This window comes from Peromyscus maniculatus, chromosome 6 (genome assembly GCF_049852395.1).
Source record: "Peromyscus maniculatus bairdii isolate BWxNUB_F1_BW_parent chromosome 6, HU_Pman_BW_mat_3.1, whole genome shotgun sequence".
NCBI lineage: Eukaryota > Metazoa > Chordata > Mammalia > Rodentia > Cricetidae > Peromyscus > Peromyscus maniculatus.
This window is the reverse complement of record NC_134857.1, coordinates 132,816,430-132,838,052: the sequence shown is the minus strand read 5'-3', so window position 1 is coordinate 132,838,052 and position 21,623 is coordinate 132,816,430. Positions and strand designations below refer to the sequence as shown.

Below are 21,623 nucleotides of genomic sequence, written 5' to 3'. Positions count from 1 at the left end.
TTTCTCATTGCATTGGGATACGATTTCCTTCTCAGTCAGGAGAAGCCGTCCCTAAAGCCCAAGGCTGTGTCGTACTCCTCTAAGTGGCCCGAGTCACTCCCAGCTGCCCTTCATCCCCTAGGGACTGTTAACGTTATTTACATTGACTGTCTGACTCACTCCCACAAGTGAAAGGATAAACAATTAATGTGCCAGCTCCAGGCAGCAGGCTGGCTTCTCTGGGATGCCCTTAAGAATCGTCTTGGAGAAGACTGTGAGTGTGTCTCTTTAGACTGAACTTTAACTAATTATTCAATCAACAATTTGGCAGGTCAGTCAATAGGAAACGATGTACAGTGAATGAAATTGATCACACTTCATTTCCCATCAATTGTCACAGCAAATTGTGGATGAAGTCATAAGCAAAGGACCATTACTTGTTATTCCTGTGGCTGTTTTTCCCTATCCCCTTCGCTCACTTACACCCCAGGATGACTCATAAAAGCAAGAGTCTTTAGCTCACACAGAAGAAAGCAGGATAAAATGTTTACCACCTTCCGAGATGGAAGGCAAGGTTGAGTATTTTCTATTTCATAATTGATGTGGCTGCAGCCGTATAATCCGCTAACCTTTTCAGCAGCTCGGATGTGGATGCTGGATTTTAAATCCCATGATCCATTATGCATCACTCACTTCCACATCTATTACTGTTCCATCGGCCGAATGACAGGTTTCCTATCAGGGCCTTTTGCGGTGTGGAACTCTGCAACTTTAGGCTGGTGGATAAACGTGTAGAACTTCACACATGGCTGATTTACAGGCAATTAGCAGGAAGCAATGGCAGATTTAATGTCGCTTTTTTTTTAAGTAATGAATAAAGGATGCAGGGAGAAAGATTCCTTCACCGCTGTGAAAGGCTTAGAATGATCTAAGCAATGAATTTGGTGACAGGAACTACTGCCCTCTCCAAAGATGCTGTAGAAATGGAATATATCCATGATTGTTGTGACTGGCAGTTCCTAAGCCCACTCCCAGGTCAGGCTGGTAGATCTCTGAAGGATGTGCCAATAGACCATGAAGAAGGCTGGGCCACACTCAGAGTCACACACCAGCTTCCTCTTTCCCTCTTTTCTTGCATCCTGGAACCTGCCATATCCTTACATAAAGGTCGCTGGGATCTGGCCATAGGCTGCCTGGGACCTTCTAGGAAACACATCCATATGTATAATAACGAGGTATCTTCTCCCAGTGATCTGTGAAGCAGAAAGTATATAATAGTTCACCACTTAGGAAACTCAGGTTTGTTAATTTGACTGGTTTCCCTCTGATTGCATGGCTACACAATGGTAAAGCTAAGTTTAAACTCCAGATCTGGAGGGCAAGATAAGTTTTTCCCCAAATGCCACGTCTATACAAGTAGTGCACTGAGGGTGACCAATTTGCTTGTGTGCATGCACACCTTTTACCCTCTCACAGACATTTACTTGGAACCTTCTATGTGCTAGTCTCAGTATTAGGCACTTGAACTGGTGGTGTTAGAGTCTCATGCCTTGTATAAGCAATTGGTTCCCCCGGATGTAGAGCCTGAGAAGTGTGATCTACAGCTCACAGTTGAGAGTCAAGAAAGCAGATGGTGTAAGTCAGCCCAAGGGCTGAGGACCAGAGGAGCTGTTGGCAAAAGAAAATGAGATGAGAAGTCCCCGACAACACCATGAGTCAGGAAAGAGCTGGATGGAGAGCTGTGGGCTAATGGACTACACTGAGACCACCAATTCAAACACTAGCCTCATCTGGAAACACCCTCTGAGACTCCCAGGATTGACTGGGTCGTTGATTGACATTCCTCTGCAATGTCTGGTGGTGCAGGCATCCACCAGGAGCCCAGAGTCCAGTGGGAAATGACTAATTGGGTCGGAGTGACAGTGCTTTCAGAATACAGAGAAGGGACATCTACTTCACTCTGGAGGAAAGGAGAGCATCTCCAGGTCTTTTCTAAAGACAGAACATAAGGCCTCAAGGGCAAGCAGGGAGTGAGCCAGATGGGAGAACTTCTTAGCAGAGGGAGCAGCACACAGAAAGCTGAGAGGTGTCAGGTTAGCAGGCAGCTGGTAAGCTTAGCGTGCAAGATGGGAAGGCAAGAGTTAGGTAGAGAGCCCCGGAGACAGGTTCACGGAGGGGCTCACAAGATGCCTCATCCCAAGCATGGTCTACTGTTCCTAAAGGCATGTGGATAAGCTTCATCCAAGCTAAGCTCAGCCTCCTCCTCCTCTCCTTGCAGGCTGGAGGGTTTACTTCAGGGTATCACTTCTCAAGGCAACACCTACAGCACACACAGTGATGACTGCTCACCCGATGTCCCCGCCTGCCCTAAAAAGTCATGCATGGCTTTACCAAGGTCACTGGATGTCCTCAGAGACAGAGCTGGGATTGGAGTCCAGGCTTCCTGGACCAGCCGTTTTTGTCCCAGAAATTAAATACTAGCTCTTTTTTGTGTGTCCTTCTGCCCCTCTGAAAATGTTCACTGGGATGGCATGTCCCTTGAAATTACATCTATTTCTTCCCTACATTATTTCACAGTGGAGAAAATAGTATGGTTCTCAAGCCTTTGAACTGGCTACATCCACAGAAGGGAGAAGGGACATAATGCTGAAATTAGGGTCTTCAACATCTTATAAGTTTCCTGTCTGAATGGCTGAAAGGAATGTACTGGCGATTGTTTCAAAAACAATGAGCAAGCCTGGTTATTAAGCCTCTTGTTTCTGAACGGCACAGCGATTTGAAAGGATGAGGAGCCAGCGCCACACAAGGGGTATATGATGTGCTACAAAGAGATGGGGAGGCACGCTGGGCCCCCGAAATGTCACAGAATCAATTGGCAAGCATGAAGGGAACAAGAAGCCCCATCTACGCATCCACTGCATGGACTGTCATTGGGAAACACTACAGGACAAGAGAGGCAAGACCGAGTCTCCAGCCTTTTTTCAGGAAGGAAACACTGGGGGACACTGGAAAGACAGGAAGCTGGCCAGCCACTGTTTCCTTCGGTGTCAGAAAGCCTACAGAGTGGAACAGAAAGTGTCTCCACAACCTGTGAAAATGACAATCTTATTCTCCAATCAGTGTGGGTCGAGAGGTGAAAAACCAATGCCTCTCGAAGCTATGAAGGCGGGACCGGTGTGAGAGTCCGGTCAGGAGAAGGTCCAGGACATAGGGACAAACGCCTGCTCCATACGTCCGGCCTGCTGCTGAGTCCCACAGGCTGAGAGTCCCACAGGCTGAGAGCACTAGGGACGATCAACCTGGGGAGGTCCTGAGGTTTTGAGAGAAACTGGATGCTTGTGCAAGTCACTGATCCGTGCTTGTCCTTACATAGCACGAAGGAAGGTCCTTCACCACAGACTTAGTGAATCTCCACAGTGTGGGGAGCTGCAAAGAGCCCTGTGTGGATAGGCCCTGCAGCCTGTGGGAAGAACATGAGCACGGCCCGTGGCTTCCTAACCCACAGCGTGCATGGCAAGGACTCACTAAGCCTTTACTCCAGCCTTCAGGGGTAGAGCAAAAGGCTTGACTCAGATTCTAAACTCATCTCCAACCTTAACCCTGGTCATAGATGCACACACAAAATCCTCGTGACACCTCATCAGAGACACCCACCCCATCAGCAGGGCGCAGGACTAGTTCTACTTTCAAATGTAGAGTTCCCTTCCCTTGGGTAACTTCAGACTGGAAGAAGATTCTATCAGACCACCTTCGCTCTTTTCTGTTACTGTCAGAAAACAACCGAAACAGTTGACTTCAGAAAATTAAAAAAAAAAATGCTCACAGTTTTGAAGGCTTTGGCGAGAATGTTCACAGTGTCTTGCTCTTGGGCCTGTAGTGAGGAAGTCCATTGTGGCATACCATGTAACAGAAGAAGCTGCCCATCTCCTGTCAGCTGAAAAAATCAAAGAACAGGAGGGGTCAGATGCCCAGGATTCTCAAGAGTGTGCAACCAAGGGCCCCATTCCAGGAGATCCCCTTCCTCAGGCTGCCCCCAGCTCCTAGCAGTTCCATGAACTTGGAACCAGGCTTTCAGAACTTGTCGAAGACATTCAAGATCCAAACGACAGCACAGAACTTCATGAATAAAAAAGAAAACAGAAAGGAGGAAGGTTCTACAAAGAGCCAAAGTTCTGGTGCACTTTTCCTCTCAAAATCTTTGTCCTGTATTTTCAGCCTTGGGTGCCACCTTATGGATAATTCACTCTCCTATCAACAGTCACAAATCCCAACAGGAGTTCTGAGTCTTGGAAGCAGCAGCCAGCTATGGAGTGCTCACCACACCCAGCGCACAGCGGGACTCACGGGCGTATCCTCCCTGCAACCTGAAGCCATGGGTTTTGAGAAAATCAATGCTGTGGACATAGCATTGCAGACTGGAGATCTGGGGCTTAGAGTCATTGAGCTGCTTGGACCAAGTGCTAGGGCTGGGCAGGGGGCTGTTCTTCCACCCCAGCGCCTTTGATCTTAACCAGTGTGAAAAGGCCTGACCGTGGGCCAGGTGGTTCATTGGAGCCAGGCCTCAGTTTCAGCACGAAACCCTCCCCACACCCACACCCACACCCACACCCACACCCACACCCACACCCACACCCACACCCACCGCAACATGGCTCAGCTGGGGAAGGCACTGGCCACCAAGCTTGACTACCTGAGCTCTATGTGATGGAAGGAAAGAACTGAGAATTGTCATCTGACCTCTATAGGCAATCTACACACACACACACACACACACACACACACACACACACACACACACACACACAAACACTGATCAAAGTGTCCTGTATCGCTCATGTGCCAAATATCCTTGAAGGTCATTTGACTTCTTGTCTTGTTCCATGAGGGAGACGAACATGCCTAGCACAGATGTTGAGGATTAGTGAACACTAGCCGAGGTGTGGTAGCAGGTCCTCCCCCATCACCTGGTGTGGTGACCACTGTTAGTCCCTGAACACTTTCTAAGGTCTGTTCTTCCTGGCTGCCAGAAGGAAGAGATGGCAAAGCCAGCCAGACTTACAGAACAGCCAAGAAATCACTTGACAGATGAACACTACATTTCACAAGGGAGGCAGGAATACAGGCTGAGAGAGAACTTGGGCGGCCCTGGCCCTGCCAACTGGACAGATGGCTTCCTCAAAGCCCCAGGGAAACAGTGAAGCCACATTAATTCCCCTGCACTTCTGGGAGGGGAGCATGCCACCCCTGCTTAAACTGTTCCATTGTGTAGAAGCTGCATCCTCTGGATGACAGGCCAGGGCAGATCCACCCAGACATTCCCAGTGTCATTTATTTGGGGGTAATCATGGTGCCACAGAACTTGAAAGGCAGGTTATTTTCTCCACATAGGACCCATAAATGGAGAGAGAGGTTTGCCAGCTGAGTGGAGAGTAAGGACATTGGTTTTGCTGTCACCACGGAAGTGCTTGGTGACACTGGACAGGAGTAACCTTTGTTCTCACATCTCCATTCTTACCACACCGTGATGAGAGCCGCTTCCAAAGGGTGCATTATGGAAGCCCGCCCCTTCTAACTAGGGGCGGAGAGTCAGGGCAGGTTGGGCAGACCGTCTGGAACGTCATCCAACTCCACACTGGTGCAGCTTTCGCACAGTGTGCAATTGGCCCGACTCTGAAAAAGCCAGGCCTTGTTCTCCATCGTCTAAGTAGCTAAAGGTTTCCTGGAGGCTCCATCCTGATCGCAATTACAACCTTTAGGATGCGCATTCTCTGGTGCTAGAAACTACTTTGGACTCCCTAATGCCCCAGTCCACGTTTTTTAAGTGTGCATTGATCCAAGCAGGTGGTTTGTAACCAGAATCCCAACTATGTGGGAAGCTGAGGCAGAGGGATCACCAGACCCCATGAGTTTGAGACCAGCCTAGGCAACAAAGTGGTGCTTTGTCACGTCAACAGAGGAGTCCCTCATACACTGCATACTGGCGCTGCCACACCTCAGCATCTCAGATGCTGTTACATCTTTGTCTCCCTTGATCCCGAGTGCCCGTGCTGGCTGAGAGCAGGGACTTCAGATGTGCTGTGGGTAGGGGTATCTCCAGTGACTTCTTTGTGTTAGATGAGCTTTCTCACAGCATCACTGCTGGGCACCGACTTGAGGAACTCAGGACAGGGAGGTGACAAAAGCCACATTTCACCAGCTCCAAGGTCACACGTGCCATTTCCACTGCCTGCTGTTGGCTGGGAGAGGCACTCGGTCACCTTAAGTCTGGCCAAGGAGAAGGAAGCGTTCCCTCCTGGGAGAAGGGCTAGGAAAATTGTACAAGATAAGGAAACCTTTTAAGTGGCAGTCAAACATTTGCTCCATCTCTGCTCCACACCCTGGACAGAACCCAGAATCTAGATGGCTGAGGAGTCTGGGGTCTATTGTTTTTATTGTCTCCACATGAAGATCTGTGCAAACGGCTCCTCCTCCCGTAAGCAGCTCCTGGAACCAGCAAGTATTCTCGGGTTGGTAATGACTTCATTGCATTTTAGTAGCACTGTGTGCAGCTGGGCCTCTGGATGTGGCAGGTCTGTTTCTGGAGGCATCCCGAAGATCAGTGGTTGGCCGTATTCATTGTGCGCAGAGCTGCATCGCTCACGCCCGCCTTTGTGCTGGCTAACAGCGCCTGTTCATCAGCGTGATCCATTATACTCCGGCTTTCTACTTCTGTCTCTCTGTGCAGATTCCACTCTCCTCTCTGATTGCTTTTGCTTCTTAGACCATTACTCTAGTTGATGGTGCCAGGTTATCATTGGACCCCATCTCTCTCTCCAATAAGCCTGTGATTGATACTAATCTTCCTCATGGGACACATTTTACAGGGTGCACAGCGGAAGCTGCTCTCTAAATCTTAGCTTTCTATGTGCTGACAATTTACAGGGCTGCGCCTCACACCCATGTCAGGAGACTTCAGGGAAATTTGGGAAGCGTGTAATCAGACCTCCTATAAGAATAGCAATGCCTTTTATATACAGACAGTCGCTCCCTTCAGACTGAGCTACACCCCATTGGTACTTTGTCCCTCCAGCCAATAAAACGCATGCCTGGCCGGGTAAGTGCTGTCTGGACACAGCCAGTTCGTAGAAACTCAGCATGCAGCATTCTCTCTTCCGAGGAGAGTGGTATTTTAATTACTCTAATGAAAGCTTTCCCGTGCTGTTATGTCCATAAAAACAGAAAATTAAAGTGGCTGCAAACATCTCACTGAAACATCAGCCTTACTTTCTGGTACCCCTGCCCTTTCTCTGGAAGCTAAGCTCCTGAGACATTTACAGGTACATGCCTTAACCCTCAGAGTAACACAGGCTTTAGAGTTCAAACTTTTCAGACAACATTTTATGAAGAGTTTTTATTTCTCAGTTGAAGTTTGTGTCTTAAAGACAGGAAGCAAATGCCATGCACTGTTTACTTGTGTGAGTGTTAGGGTCCCTGTCCTTTAAGGGGTAGCATCCACAAAATAGACTTCCCAGACTCTAAACCTCCAAACAAGGAGCCCCAGTGATGGGCACCAGCTAGATTACCCAGCACCAAGGGAGCTTCACTTGAGGTGGTATTGTGTTCCCCAAAATATTGTGCACCCTAATAAACTTATCTGGGGTCAGAGACAAAACAGCCACAATTTTAAACATAGAGGTTAGGCAGTGGTAGCACACGCCTTTAATCCTAGCATTCCAGAGGCAGAGATCTACCTGGATCTCTGTGTGTTCAAGGAAACAGCCAAGCATGGTGACTCACGCCCTTAATCCCAGAAAGCGAGTCTTTAATCTCAGGGAGTGGTGGCAGAAAGCAGAAAGGTATATAAGGCATGAGGACCAGAAACTAGAAGCTTTTAGCTGGTTAAGCTTCAGGCTTTCGAGCAGCAGTTCAGCTGAGACTCATTCTGGATGAGGACTCAGAGGCCTCCAGTCTGAGGAAACAAGACTTGCTGAGAAGTTGGCCAGGTAGGCTTAGCTGTGGCTTGTTCTCTCTCTGATCTTCCAGTATTCACCCCAATAACTGACTCAGGTTTGATTTTATTAATAAGAACTTTTAAGATTCATGCTACATTCACTTGTGCTGCAGACCAGGAAGACTTCCACAAACTGGCTCTGTTCCATATTTTAATTTAAAGATTCCATCCAGTTATATACTGTGGAAAATAAATGCACAAAAACTATTTTTTTCAATGCCATGGAAGGGCACACACTTGTAATCCCAGTCTGAGTAGAGGGAGACAGATATCCCAGGGGCTGGAGGGCCAGCCATTCTAACCTACTTGATGAGCTCCAGGCCAGTGAGAGACCCTGCCTCAGAAACTAAGGAGGATGGCACCCAAAGAATAACAGCTGAGACTGTCTTCTGGCCTTTACCACACATATATGTACAAGGGTACCTATACATACACACATGTGTATGCATGCATATGCACACACACACACACACACACACACACACACACACACACAAATTTTTTTAATGGCTGGACTTCACAGGCATCCTTATTCTGTCTCTGAAAGTGTGTCCTCCTCTGGGCTGGCCTTTAGGAGGTGAGATCTCAAAGACTGCTTGTTTTCCTCATCTGATTTTGGGAATTTCAGAAAAGCCTTTGCCATATGAGGCCCAGAAACTCTACATGAAAGACAAGGGCAGAGGATCTGCATGTATGCCCAGACTAAGGTATGAGTATGCAGGAGTGTCATGCACACAGCTAATCACCAGGCTCCGTGCCAGAGCAAACCAAGACCTGACCATCCGCAGAGTGCCAGAACCCCCAGCCTGTCTGGATCTGTCCAGGGATGCCTCCCATCTCCAAAGTCCATGAGCTGTGACCCACCTTCCTGTGTCTTCTCAGCAATGGTCAGGTCCCCCTGGTCCTCTTCCTTCTACCTCTTCTCCTCACTGGCCCCTGCCCTGTGGATTCCATTTGCCCTTCGTGTAAACGTGGCAGGTACTGAAAGGTGCTGGGGAAGCGCCACTGACGTCAATGTCTCTAACATTACTCCATGTCCCGGTGTGATGCCAAGATACCTCATGCCCCATACAGTCCCCTTGGCTTAAGGAACTCTTGGACTCTTGTACGTATGTCCAATTCACAGTAAGAATCAACTGTTCCTGGGTACCCAAGTGTTTTCAAATTGGGTCATAGAGGACCAGTTTTGACCTGGAAATGCCCGAAATGCAGGACACATTTGTAGCCAGGAGTCTTGTGATCCTCGGAAGGAGAGGAGTGAGAAGAGACTGATGGGAAGCTATGAGTCACCTGCCTCACAGCTCTACCTATGGGACAAAGCCTCCCGGCCCCGCCCCGGCCCCGCCCCGGCCCCGCCCCGGCCCCGCCCCGGCCCCGCCCCACCCCGGCTCAACCCCGCCCCGGCCCCGGCCCAGCCCCGCCCCGGCCCCGGCCCCGCCCTGGCCCCGGCCCAGCCCCGCCCCGGCTCAGCCCCTCTTCCCGTGCAGCCTGCCCTTTCTAACTTTGAACCCCTGCCTGCAGAACCCGGGGCTTAACTGCTCTCAGAAGGGAGGAAACAAATATGGGCGGGTTAGTAGGACACTCAGACTTGTCCAGAACTGATTTCAGGAAAGGACATCACCCGCCCACACACCCTCCGACTCCCTGGCCCCGTTTTCTGTTAGAAGACAATATCACAGTGAGGAGGGAACTGGTTGGTCATTTGAACACAAAACCCACAGTCTTAGCTTTGGTTCCGACGATGTGATGTTGGGTAAGTTCCTTCACATCCCAGGGCTGCTCTCTCTTCCATGGTTCCAGACGTGGGTAATTTTAAATATTATGTACCATCTTTGATACATTTTCTGTCATTTTCATAGAAAACAAAGGACTCTGGGACCAGTCATTAGGGAGAGGTTCCCAGCACCTCAGCCAGGGAAGGGGCCTACCTGCTCCCATCTGTGAGCACTTGAAGCAACCTCCAACCCTCTCCAGCTCGCTTCCTCTCTCCTCCTACCCTGCTGTCTCCCCAGAGAGCACAACATGGGCGTATTATTTGAGGTTGTTTTCTAGAAGGCACAGGCATGTCTGCCTTTGCATGGAGCCGGGATTGATTTGTCTCAAGGGCCTCGTTCCAGCCTTGGCATTGGCTTGTAGAGGTGTCATTGAGGGGTTCAGCAGGCTAGTCTTAATGTCTCCCCAGAGGATGGGAAATATAGCCTCATGTCCAGGTTCCTGGGATTGGTGCCATGTGCAGGGCTTTGTAAAGCCAGAACAGACAGCACAGTGGTCCTCAGCCCAGGGCAGGTCTCACTCTCCATCTTTCCAGTACATATATTGGCTCAGTTATGGGGAGGAGCTATTTGGTTGAGTCCTTTTATCCCGAGCATGAAGAATGGTGCCTGGCACACGGCAACTACTAAAAAGTACTTGTTTGAATGAATGAACACACAAATGGGAATGTGTCAGGTGCGGGTGTAGTGCTGGAAACATGGCTCCGTTACACCACCCCCATAGGTCTACTTATGTAGGAGGCTCAGGAACAGACCGAGTGTCGGGGCTGTGAGGTACCAAGCACGCTAGATACAGGGTGTGTGTCTAGCCATTCATAAAGGAGCCTGGGAAGGATGGGGGTGACCCAAGTATTAGAGTGATGATGGTGAGGTACCAAGCACACTAGATATGGGGTGTGCGTCTAGCCATTCATAAAGGAGCCTGGGAAGGATGGGGGTGACCCAAGTATTAGAGTGATGACGGTTAGTGACATAGAGACTGACCGGAGCCAGTGCCACAGCAAGCATGCTATGCACAGGCTGCCCACTCTCAGCTCTAGAAGGCAATTACCTCAAAAGATACGTGGCCTGCGCCCAAATCCCTTACACCAATGCTGTGTTGTCTTTCCCACTAAAGATGGATTGAATGTGCCCAGGTTCCTTTCTTCTTGACTCTGGGGATCATGACCCCTTCTCAGAGGGCATCTGCCTGGGAACAGGGTGAAGGGTACTTTACCATTTGCTGGAAGCCAGAGATTGATATGGGTGACAATATATTGAGTATATATTGTGTGTCAGGCACTGTGGATAATATAATGTCTCCAGAGTTCTGTGTATGTGGGAATGGGGAGCATAAAGCAGGTGGCACATGCCTGTAATTCCAGCGCCTGGGAGGCAGAGGCAGAAGAGAAGTTCAAGTTCATTTTAACTACATAGTGAGTTAGAGGCTAGCTCTGGGATACGAGAGGTCTTCTCTCAAAAGAAATTTAAAATGTCTAGCACCCAGCAAGAGATGTTGGCCAATAAGCAGACTCTAGAGTGAAGTTCAATGAACTTAGGGAGAGAGGGCAAGAGGCCAGCAGATGGAAGAGAGGTATGTGGGCCGAGCTGAGAGAGCTGCAGACTGAAGAGAGGTATGTGGGCTGAGCTGAGAGAGCTGGGGCTGAAGGATAATAAAGACTGGGCCAGTGTGGAGAAAGAGAGGCAAGGCTGAGCATGCCGAGCCCCTGAGCTCTGGCTGGAGCAACTGGCTGGGGCTGTTACCTTTCTGTGGGAAGGGAAGAAAGGCTGATCTAGGGAGGCTGGAGGTAAGCTCAACTTGCAGAGAACCACTGGTGAGCATCTGTGCTGTCCAAGAGGAAAGTCCAGAAGGAAGGACTGAAGAGCAGATGTAGGCTAGGAGGCTGCCACTATTTCAGAGATGATAATGTCTTCTCAGGGCTGGAAGAGATGGCTTGGTCAGGAAAGTGCTCCCCACCTCAGCCTTAGCATGGAAACCTGAGCTGGATCCCAGAACACCAGTGATAAAAGCCAGGCATGGTAGCTCACGTTGTAATCCAAACCCTGGGGAAGCAAAGACAGGTGGCCCCCTGGCTGGCCAGGCTAGCCTGCTCTGAATTCCAGGGCAGTGAGATATTTACAAAAGGGCAGGGGGGGTAGAAGGCATTGAGAAATGGCACCTGAGGTCACCCCCTGGTCTCCATGTGCGTATGAATACGTGGGTGCACGTACATGTACATGCACACGTGCATGCGTGCGTGCGTGCATGCGTGCGTGCATACACACACACATACACACACACACACACGTTTTCCTATGTCTGATGGAACAATGTCTGTGGTGGTATTGTGTTCCCCAAAATATTGTGCACCCTAATAAACTTATCTGGGGTCAGAGACAGAACAGCCACTAGATACAAAGGCTAGAAAATGGTGGCTCTCAAACCTTTAATCCTAGCACTCCAGAGATAGAAATCCCTCTGGATCTCTGTGAGTTCAAGGCCACATTGGAAACAGCCAGGCATGATGACACAAGCCTTTAATCTCAAGAAGTGAGCCTTTAATTTCAGGGAGTGATGGCAAAAGATATATAAGGTGTGAAGACTAGAAACTAGAAGCATTCAGCTGGTTAAGCATTTAGGCTTTTGAGCAACAATTCAGCTGAACTTCATTCTGGATGAGGACACAGAGGCTTCCAGTCTGAGGAAACAGGATCAGCTGAGGAACTGGCAAGGTGAGGAAGCTGTAGCTTGTTCTGCTTCTCTGATCTTCCAGCATTCACCCCAATAACTGGCCTCAGGTTTGATTTTATTAATAAGAACTTTTAAGATTTTTGCTACAAATGTCCTAGACTTCTGATGTCCATCCTAAGCCTTATATTTGAAATAAACATCACAGCATCCCTGAGTGCAATTGAAAGTGAGCCAGGCCAGCCCAGTGGGGATGGTGGCTGTCAGGCTCTGTATTTAACAGTGCCCTGCGCTCCACCTCCCACACCGCCAACTCCAAAGGACATGCAGTCCTTGAAGCCTCAAATTACTTAACCCCTCTCTGGCTTTCTTTTGAAACCTCAGGCATGTCCAGGAGTAAGCACGGAACTGAAGGGCCCGCCACTGCTCTGCGTGACCTGGCCGCAGTGACTAAGTCCTTCGCCTTTGACACCCAAGCAAAGTTCCCAAGTACCGTGGGAACCCTCAGATTAGGGATACACAGCTTCACCCACATGTGATCAAAGCCCTTTCAAGGCATTAGAGTGTTAAAAGGGTCTTAGCATGTCTGGTTAGAATTTAAGTAGGATCAAAAAAAAAGATTAAAAAAAAAGTCATAGTTCTCTGAACAATGGGGAATAGGAAGATGAAACCCACTTTCTGACACCTCAGAAATCCATATATTCATTCATTCAACCCACATTTATTGGCCCTGCTCTGTAATCCAGCCACTTTGTGAAGCAGTATGGACATGAAGATTAGAAAATAAAATCAAATCACCATCCCTCCAAAAGAGGCGGCACGTCACTGGCTGCCCCTGGGGAAGAAATGATCGTAGTGGGAAGTGGTGGAGGCAGATGAGCAAAATTCCCTCCCTGAAGCCACACATCCTCCACCATTTGACAGACGGGGAAACTAAGAAAGAGGGAAACGGAACAATTTCCCCAAGCTAAAAGCTGGTAGGCTATTGAATTTTAACCCAGGCAATCTTTATGACCCAAAGCTCTGTTGGGCAGGTAGCCTTGGCCCAGGGTCTGAAGTCGTAGGTAGGTAGGTAGGTAGGTAGAGGATGTGCCAGACCTAGCAAGCCAGGCAATGTGCTCTGAATGGAGGCTGGTCTGGGGACAGATGCAAGGACAGGGCCCATTCAGAGCAGTGAGCGGTGGCCCAGTGAGGGGAGTTGAAATTGGTCAGTAAGAAGCAAGCTGTGAAGGACTCCATTTAGAAATGTAGACTTCCCTTGGTGGGGAAGAGGGTAAAGTCCTAGAAGATAACGGAGTTTGAGAGCTGTGGTCAGAACCATCCTTAGGAAAGAAGTGAGGACCTGTCCTCTAGCCTCATGCTACAGTGTCAACAGATCAAGTTCCCCGTCTCCTTCCTAGAAGAATCATGCTTCCCAAACAAATTGCCCAAAAGGTGCAACAGCTCAAGATGAGTTTCTCTGTCACAGAGTAAAAAAGAAGTAAGACTTTTTAGAGACTAGGGTAGTGGGCCTCATCCTCTCTCTGTCAACATCCATGTTTCCAGTTCACAAGGCCAAGCAGATGAGGGCATCGGAGGGCAAAGAGTTATGGGAGTGTCTTCTTCCCAAGTGTTCAAGGGATGTCTGCTCAGGTCCATCAGGAGGCCCTGGGTTCACCCTAAAGACACAATAACTGGAGATGTGATATGGGGCCCAAAGGCTACGTCCACCCAACACTTCATGGAAGGAAGCTCAGGTTTGGAGGAAGTTAGTCTCGCTGTCATACCTGAGGGCAGCAATGGACATTTTCCCTCCAGCGATAACTTCTCAGTCTAACACTCCACTTCAATGTGCGGCTGGGAAATAAATTTTACAAACAAATGAAGCTTAAAGTGCCATAAGCATGGTCCCTCTTAGCATCAAATCCTATTTGTCTAGATTATTTTTAAGGGTTCCAAATTGATTTTGTACTTTCCTGAGTGGACGAAGCTCGATTCCAGCTCTTTTGATGACTGGAGACAACAGGTACACGTGTCACCTGTGAGATGCAGTGTGTCACCTCCACCATGACTTTCGGTGTGGGACACTGTTCCCACTGCACGCCTCCTGACTTCTAGACTGTTCTGCTGAGGTTCCTCTCCCACCCCCTGATCTCTCAGAATCTGTGCTGTCACTGTCTTCTCAGTTCTTTGAATTTCTACATTTCTCCAGGATTTCTAATTTCTGCTGCCATTTTTGTTCCCTCCCTTGCTCAGTCTTCCTCTCCATTTCCTCCTTTTTTGACACTTTCTTCTCTCCTTCCTTTTTCCTCTTCCCCTACTTCCTTCTCTCTCTCCCTGCTCTCCTTTTTCTCATCTACATCCTCCTTTGGCCTCCTCTTCCCCTCTTCTTCTTCTGATGTGTTTCAAGACACAGTCTCACAGTATATCCCAGGCTGGCCTAGAACCCAAGGTGTCCCTCTCTCCTCAGCCTCTTGAGTTCTGGGGTTGCAGGCATGCATGATCACACCCAACTCTCCATCTAAGTCTGCCAACAATGATGGGCCTAAGGTTTGTCCCCATGCCTGCCTCCCAAGCTGGGTCCCTCCAGTTCAATGCTGCACATTCGCTGTTCTGGTCATGTGGGTTGCTCTTAATTCATTGACTAAGATATGCTCATCTCTTCTTGCCAGGAGTCTGTGTCATTATGTTGTACAATATGTACAGTATGTTGTATCCTCCCATGTCTGAGCAGGGTATAGCCAGATGGGTGAAGACAGTAGTGTCCTGGGTAACTACCCAAGAGATCCAGTTACATAAACAGTTGGTGCCTAAGAGCTGTGTGTGAGCAAATTAAAGGGGGGAGCAGAAACTTTCATTTCATTAACAGAACAAGTTGCTGCCTGGCCTAGAGGATGCACCATGGTTACAGGATGCCCATCAGCTTTTCCACATTCTTTACTCAGCCATATACAGAACTCTCAGTTCTCATGGTCATCAGTTCAGTTACCTTCCCAGGCTTGGGATCCTGCTCAGTTCTGTCTTAGATTTCTTTCAAAGCTGGCAGGTACCAATCAAGCCAGCTTTATAAAATCATCTTTGTCCAGCAACACTCAAGATCACCTTAGGCTGAAAAGCAGCCTTTGAATTTTTCTAATGAGCACATGGGGTCTTCATGTAGCCTGTCCTCCAAGGAGTACCTGCATGTATGTGAGGAAAGTTGTATCAGGGAGTTATATGAAGATGGCAGGGGAACCCATGTAAACTACCAACCACTGTGCCAGCATCCCAGGCAAGAAGCAGCCTCTAGAATGTGACCCACCCCTCAAACCACTGTGCACACTCATGGGAAACAACGAAAATTATCTATGGCTTTCCAAGAACATAAGGGACCAAGAAAGCAATAAATTACTTCAAGTACCTCCTGCTGTGAGCTGTGTACCAAGCACCAAAATTAAAAATGAAAACTTCCAGTCATTCACACTTGTGACAAGGACCATGAAGAAAATTAGCAGGGCTATATTAATTCCTTTCTGGTCATCAGCAGAGATACCTTAAGGAAAAGGGGTCTATCTGGGCTCATAGCTCTGGAGGGTTGGATTCAGAGCTTTTTGGCCCCATGTGCTTGGGCAGATCATCACAGCAACAGGAGCCCGTGGCAGAGGAGAGTCTTCATGACAGACAGAGGGCAGAACAAAGGAATGCCAACCCTCAGCTGGCCTTCTCCCTCCAGTTTGACTCTCTCTGGGACCTTAGTGAGCAGATGGCACCACTCAGAGGCAGAGCGAGTCTTCCCTGTTCAGTTAACCTCACTGGAGACACCCTCACAGACCCCCTGGTGTGCCTCACTGATCTCTTAGGGGACTCTTCATCCAGCCAAGTTGACGTTGAAGATCAACCAGCGCATTGGCTCAACACATACAAGAAGTCAACTGAATGTTGACTCCCAGTTCAATAGTCACCTACTTTGGGTGACTTGTTTAGTGTGGAATGTAAGGTGCAATACATAGAATCAGAAACTCAAAGTATGGCAAAAGAATCCCCCACACACAAAAAAAGATGTCTACTCCATTAGTCGTTAGAAACCTGCAAATCACAAGCACTTCCTCCCACCCGTCAGAAGGGCTATCAACAGAGGCGTTGTGACACATGGGCAATGACTGGAGCCCTGTGCTCTGCAGGTGGGAATGGAAGAATCTGGCAAACTTGAAGACATTAAACAAGATTATCATATGACCCAGAAATGCCATTCCTAGGCTCCTCAAGGGACAGGAAGATGTAAGTCCACATAAAGGCTTGTATTTGAGTGTTCACAACACCAGTCATAATAAACAAGAGATAGAACCCAAATAAGCTAGTGAATGGAAAAACAAACTGTAGAATGTGTGACCACAGACAGTGATTCCTTTTACAACAAACAGCTTAAAAATGGCGATCTGGAGATTCAAAGTAGCCCAGTGGTCAAATAGGGTGGACAGGAAATGGGCAGGGGCTATAAAGGTGCTTGGGCTTTCTTTTCAGAATGATGGAAATATTGTAAAATTAGATCACAGTGATGCCCACATAACTTGAATTTAAATCAGTGAATCTGTCACCAGGAGTTATATTTCACATCACTTAAGAGGTGGAGACAGGATCAGAGGTTCAAAGTCATCTTTGGTTACACAGTGAGTTTGAGGCCAGCCTGGGCTACAGGAGACCCCGTATAAAAATGGTAATAAAATAAAATGGGTAAATTTTATAGCATACAAATTATATCTTAATAAGACTGAATGTTAAAAGCTCATTAAAATGCAATTAAATTAAAAAGGAATTATGGGCTTTCCCAGGCCTCCCCTTGAAGTTAATTCAGTACTACTTATGGTTATGAAACATACACAAAACTCCAACATTGCACTTTAGAAAATAAAACCAACTTCCCAAGTCAGAGAGTCTCTGGGACTGGTTACCTGCTGAATGGTCACACGTAAACACAGCAAGCACACCCATGTGGTGGCGTTTTTTTTTGTGCCACGCCCCACGTAAGTGCTCTACATGCCTATTGCTCAATTATTTGTTCAAAAGCATTTGAGTACCTCTGTGCTGGCCATCTTTTGTGGTGCTAGAGAAACTGTGTAAAAAGATAGTATCTCTCCTTTCACATCCCAGAATATGAGAAAGACAGTAACACATAGGCACACAAGCCAAAATCAGGATACTTTAGAGTGACACACGCGTTCATAAAAATAAACCCTGGGTCATGGGAGAGAGTGACAAGAGGTGGGAAAAGTGGCTGGTGAGATGGGAAAGTGGGAGGATTTCTTGACATGTGTAGTTACTTCTGAAGGACTTGAAAAGGGGTCACACAGAGAGGGGGAGCTGCCGACACGATGCACGTCAGACAGACAGACAGCCGCGGGGAAATGGCAGTGGAATGTCTGTACAGAGGACTGCTGGAGGACAGACGGAGACAAGCTGTGGGTGCCGGGGCTGCGGCAGAGCGCGAAGGGAGGAAGCCCCTGGAAGGTTCATCAGAAGCATGACAGGGCTTGATTTGCACATTGAAGATGACTCCAGGAACATCTAGGTGAGGCGTGAGGGAGAGATACCAACTCAGAGCTAAGAGTACTATCGGCACAAAGGTGAGGGGGGTGGCTTGATGAGATGGGGAGGGATGAGATGGAGGAAGACAGACCCAATAGCGGACAAGTATCAAGAATGAGCCCAGAGTTAGGGGGTGAGCAGCGACGGGCAAGTTGCATTGTGGGTTGAGGTGGCAAGCCTCCCCTTTGAGATCGGCTTTCCCATGTTCATGTTATGGATGAAAATGGACCTTGAAAAGCTAAGCAACTTGCTCAGTGATGTCCATATCTGGGAAGTACAAGAAGCAGGTTTGAGGCCAACAACACTAAAAACCCAATTTTTGGACATGGCTCAGTGCCACCTGCCTTCTGCCACAGAGCTTGACTGTCCTCATCCAGGCAAGGGGTGGGAACAATACAGGTGCCTCGGGGTGGAGAGAGATGCTGCATGACAGATTGCTGATGCTTGTGGCCCCAGAGAGTAGTGGGTGAGCCTGTCACTGAACAGCAGGGAGGGCATCTTCTCGAGAGAGTAACATTTTCCTGGTGACTCACATTAAATAATCTGCGTGGCTTTCACCAAGGCTCCTGGACTGAGATTGACAGCTAATAACAGCCTGGTAATTACAGGAAAACATCAGATTGCAAGGCCAGAGTGTCTCAAAACACCTGAAGCCATTTAATATATCTGTTTGCTCCAGACCAACGGGCTGCACTACGCCCTCCCCCCAACTCCCCAGAGCAAGGCCAGTGTCATTACTGAGCTAATGGGCATCACATTCCAAGATACCTTTCCCCCTGCCAAATAAATCAGAGTTTTAAGAAGTGAAGCCATGGTGTTGCTGGCTGCAAATGTGTACAAGGACATCTCCGGGTATTTTAGGTGTCAGCTCTAATTTGACTTGGCTTGGCCTGTTCTCTTAAGAAAGGCTCCAGAGGCAGCAGCCAGGTCACAAGAGAGAATTCTTGCTCCTCCGGCTGTGGCAAAAATCAGACCTTGATTTCTTAGCTTGTTTCCTTAAGTAGGAATTGTTCCTGTCACCACAGAGTGAAAGAGTTAGCCATGATAGAAGTTGTCATGTTCCCCTATCCCCTGGGGGGGCGGGCATGTATTTTATGGGCTGTTTTAGGTTAAGAAAGAGGCCAGGAATGTGATAGAAGGATTAATCTACACATTCCAAAATGATCTGGAGCCCACTGAAGGGTGCATACCCTGTCCTGGGTTCTAGGATGATAAAAAAAAAATGCTTCTAAAATTGCCAAAGTTCAGAGGGGACAGCAAAAGTAAAATTAGAGCTCCACATGTATGTACACATGCATGTTCCCCTGTTCCACATGCATGTACACACACATGTTCCCCTGTTCCACATGTATGTACACACACATGTTCCCCTGTTCCACATGCATGTACACACGCATGTTCCCCTGTTCCACTTGTATGTACACACTCATGTTCCCATGTTCCACGTGTTTGGACACATGCATGTTCCCCTGTTCCACATGCATGTACACACTCATGTTCTCATGTTCCACGTGTTTGGACACATGCACATTCCCCTGGACATCCTGCTGCCCACTTGCCTCCCACAAGCTCCCAGGAGCCTTGCTTACCCCTTGAATGGGGTGGTGGGAGAGGTTGTCTGCAGCTTTGGGCCTCTGAGGACTCATCCTCTGGAAACACCTCATGACTCCTAATGCGCTGTGGATTTTTCTGGGCATCTTTCACCCAATACCAGCTCTAATGACCTTGGCATCAAGCTCTTACTGGGGACTAATAACTGGCTGGGCTTAATGACCCTTACTGTGTCCTGGGACATTATCCCAGCCAGCCATTAATTTCAGGCAGTGCCCTGAGCTCTAGCCATAATGACTCCACTGTCCTTTCCCATGAAGACAGGTGTCTTCACCAGTTCCCTCCCTGCTGTACATCAGAGCCAAGAGACTTACTGGCGAGCTGCTGGCTGGGCCATCTTATACCTTCTGCCCATGTGTTCTCAGAGGACAGAAACAGCAGGAAGCTGGGAATCACTGATGTAGCCATCACCTTCTCTGGTCAGCATTAAATGTTGGAAACAAAATAAGGTCTCACATAGCCCAGGCTGTCCTAGACTCGCTATGTATCCGAGGATCTTCGGGCCTCCACAGAGCAAGTGATGCCATTGGCATGAATAACCACTTGACGAGTGCTCTGTGTGGTGCTGGGGACTTAACCAGGGCTGTGTGCATGCTGGACAGTCACCTCGTCTGAGCTGCATTTCCAGACCCATTGGATGCTTTTTATAGCTCAGCACAGGAGATGGCCAAGATTGGAGTGACCTGATGTGGGTGGCCATATTTTCTACCAGCTACACAGCTGCTGAGCAAATGGGCTATAAAGAGAGAGAATCTGGGAGGCTGAGTACTGTGAGGAAGAAGCCGGACAAGCTGCCTTTCTAGGTAAAAACTCCCTTTGGAGCTCTCCCACCCCCTCGGCTACAGCGTTTTCTCTCCCAAGCAGAACCCAAAGTCGGCCTTCTTAGGCTCTCCTTAGCGACCTGTCTACCCTACATCTCATCACTCGGGAGGAGCACACAGACACTGTGCCAGGAGCCAACTCACCACCTAGGAATGCTTCACCCAGCTCAGTAAGACACTAGGACTTTATCGGGGCTGAGATGTGGAAGGACACATCTCCCTCGGAGGACTGCAATACATCCTAAGAAACAAGGTCACACAATTTGTGTGGTTTCTAGTCATTCTGCTTCCAAGACAGCATTAGTCCTGAATGCAGGAACCAGACTCCGTTCCCTCTTTGGAAGTGGCCCCACCTTCCGTACACTGTCTTTCCAGCTGCCGGAGGTGTGGTATCACGTGGAGAAGAGCAGAGACGCTCTTGCTGGCACCCCTCAGCAATGGGCACCTGAAGCGGAACTCGGACTTCACTCTGCACCGTGTAGCACATGAACGCAGCTTGGAGAGTGGGTGTTAGTGCCGGCGGGGCACTTCCAGAGCAGAGCCTGTGTGGGTGGGCATGGAAGAGAAACGACGGCTACCTGGGTGTGGTCAGCTCCTGGTGGGTTCTGGTTGTGTCCGGTGATCACAGAGGATATGTATGGCAGATACAGAAGCCTTCTCCTTCCCTGAAAGGATCTTCTGTAGGGAAAGATGAGAAGGAAAAACCAAGGTCCTTGGAGTCCCCCTGGCACGATCAGTGTTTCACCTCAGTTAGCCTCAGCTGTGAGAAGTTAAAATAATGACAGGGAAATGAGCTGCTAGGACCCTCTTCAGAGTCCCCGGTCACAGTCAACAAAGTGACTGAAAAGTCAAAACTAACCTGGAAAGTTCAGCTTACATGGTCTTGGGGTCCACTGAAGTGAACTTATGGCATAACCTGACGGAGTGTCAGGGGTGGGCCATGACATAACCTGACAGAGTGTCAGGGGTGGGCCATGACATAACCTGACAGAGTGTCAGGGGTGGCCCATGACATAACATAATGGAGTGTCAGGGTAGGCCCATGACATAACCTGATGGAGTGTCAGGGTGGGCCATGACATAACCTGATGGAGTGTCAGGGGGTGGCCCCTCCCAACAAGTTGTCAGGGAGACCCTTGAAGCCCCTGAAGCAACATGGCCAAGTGACACTGAGGTTGGTTGACCCCTAGAACCAGACGGTAAGACCTTATTACTGAAAACAGTACATACTTTCCTCACGG

At 48.7% G+C, this 21,623-nt stretch overlaps 1 protein-coding gene and 1 long non-coding RNA gene across 2 annotated transcripts in view; one reads left to right on the top strand and one right to left on the bottom strand.

Moving 5' to 3' along the window:
• St6galnac5 (ST6 N-acetylgalactosaminide alpha-2,6-sialyltransferase 5) overlaps positions 1-21,623 on the top strand; it is a 177,953-nt gene that overhangs the window by 124,147 nt on the left and 32,183 nt on the right. The window lies entirely within an intron of this gene.
• On the bottom strand, positions 806-21,142 carry LOC121830371 (uncharacterized). Its single transcript, XR_006073585.2, has 3 exons — positions 20,961-21,142; positions 3,803-3,913; positions 806-1,232 (listed from the first exon to the last, which is right to left on the bottom strand). It is a non-coding gene; the product is annotated as an uncharacterized LOC121830371 (long non-coding RNA).